We start from the raw sequence: 2,405 nt of genomic DNA on the forward strand, positions 1-2,405 counted from the left end.
TCTTTCTTTCTTTCTTCTTCCATTTTTATTTATTGGGGGGAATGAGAGAGAGAGAGAGAGAGAGAGAGACATTGATTTTCATTGTTCCGCCTATTTATGCATTCATTGGTTCATTCTTGTATATGCCCTGATTGGGGATTGAAGTCATGACCTTGACTTATCGTGATGACACTCTAACCAACTGAGCTTCCCAGCCAAGGCAACGATGCTTTTTTAATTACTGTCAAAATAAATGATATTCAAATGTTGTACTTACAGGGCAAATCATTATTTATTTTATTTTAAATTTCTATCATATAAACAAGTACCCTAACCTAGTACTGCTTCACTAAAACTTTTGTAGAATGGTAAAAGCAACCCTTACTAAAAGACACCACATTGTTCTTTAGCTAGAGTAATAGCCACTTGTCACAAATTGATTGTGTCAGTATAGATGGGACCTGATTCAGTGGTTAAGACTGAAATAACCAGAAAATTGCAAAGTCAATTCAATTATTTTACCAATCCTAATCACCAAATTGAATTGCGTGAAGTTATTTAAGTTAAGCATAATTTATTTCAAAGCAGTTGCTATTATTTTTGTTTGAGAATGGAAATCAATCATTTGTGAAGGCTCATCATACAAAGAGCCTATTTGAAGTGAATCTGGTATTGTCCAAAATTAATTATTGACTTTTCTCTGATTTAGAAAGTTGAGTAGTGAAAGGCAAACACTGTAGGTTTTTAGAAATGTTCTGTGTATATTAAGGCTAACAGGAATCTATTCAGAGAATGTGGTTGTGTAAATAGGCTCTCAGAGTGCTTGTTGTCTGGAAATAAGACAGTAGTGCAGAAAGATATTTTCCCCGCTGTTTTTAATCAGCCACTCTCAGTATTGTAATAAAAAGAAAACAGTAATGATTGCTATGTATACAAATAAAACCCCTCAGATTGTAATCATGGAATGAATATTGACTTGTCAAACTATAGCCCGTGGTGCCATATGTGGCAGTGGGAGATTGTCACAATGTTCCATGACTAAGTGAAACTCAATTAAATTGAAAACATGCATACATTGTATTATATTTTATGAATATTTTAAACTGATAGCTTTGAAGCCTTTTGACCTAACCAGAATGAAATTATAACTGTCATCTCTTAATCCTGCCCCATGTGGAATGAACCCCACACTTGGAACCTTTGTTCTACAATAAAAGAAGATTTAATTGGTGCAATCTCTATGACAGTCTAGTAGAATTGCCAGATTCCAACAGAGAACAAAGGAGGAAAAAGCAAGCTGGAATAATTTACTATTCACTAAAGCGGAAGCCTTCATTTCTTTTCTTAAAAATATTTAAGAATTTTGTAGTACACTACTTTATGATCTGAAGATGTTTAAACACAGTTGGAGGATTTACCCTATAAATAATTAAGTATATAAATGAATGAATAAATAACCAGAGCCGTTTCTGGCATTTCTTTAAAGTAGAATCAGAGGGTTGGGTCACAAGTCCCTTTGGACATTTTATGAACCTTTTAAAAAATATATTATACATATTCAGCAAATAATTTTATGGCATCCATTTATTCTCACATCCTGTTCTCAAGTATCTAAGCTTAAATCATCTGTTCTAGAGTTTAGTTTTTATTTGTGTTCTTTTTTTGGGGGGAGGTGTTCATATTAAGAAAAATAACAAAAAAGGGGAAAAACATGATAAGAGTAAAAAATAGCCTAAGATCTGTAATAATCATTAATCTATTCCACATTAAAATTTTCTAATGGAATTTGAAGCCAAAGGTAAAAAACATTGATTAATTGAAAACCTTGAAACAAATGGAAGTGATTCATGCACAACTCTCAGAAATGTAAAACAAACAACATTATGAACCATCTACATGGCAGATGTTACACAATTTATGTTCACATAATATTACACCTATTTCTGTGAAAATTTCTATTTGAAGTCATTGAAATGTTGCTGCTTTAGATTCAAGGATAAATCATAAATGTTGGTAGACATATTCAAACATGACATTGAATGTTGAAGCAAAGAGACTTGAAGTAGGTAAATATCCAGAAGAGAGAGAACACAGGCAGCAAAGGTGAATAAACTATGAGTGAAAAGAAGAAGGCAGGAAGCATTTAGGAAAGTTTTTGGTACTCTCTAGGCAATTTTTTAAGGGACTAAATAAAATTTACTTTATAGATAATATATTTAAAACTTTGCTGTGGTTTTAAAAAAAATTAAATTAATTTATTGAGTAAAGATCATAGATAGTTAATGTATATGTCTTGAAGAGTTTGAAGATAAACAGGCATTGTTTTTGTGATAATACTATTTTGATGATTTAATGAAGAATGGGATTCTTCAAGTGCCCTTCCTAACATCTGGTATGGCTGTTTTCATGATACTGGCTTGATTCTG

This window comes from Myotis lucifugus, unplaced genomic scaffold (genome assembly GCF_000147115.1).
Source record: "Myotis lucifugus unplaced genomic scaffold, Myoluc2.0 scaffold_0, whole genome shotgun sequence".
NCBI classification, from domain to species: Eukaryota; Metazoa; Chordata; class Mammalia; order Chiroptera; family Vespertilionidae; genus Myotis; species Myotis lucifugus.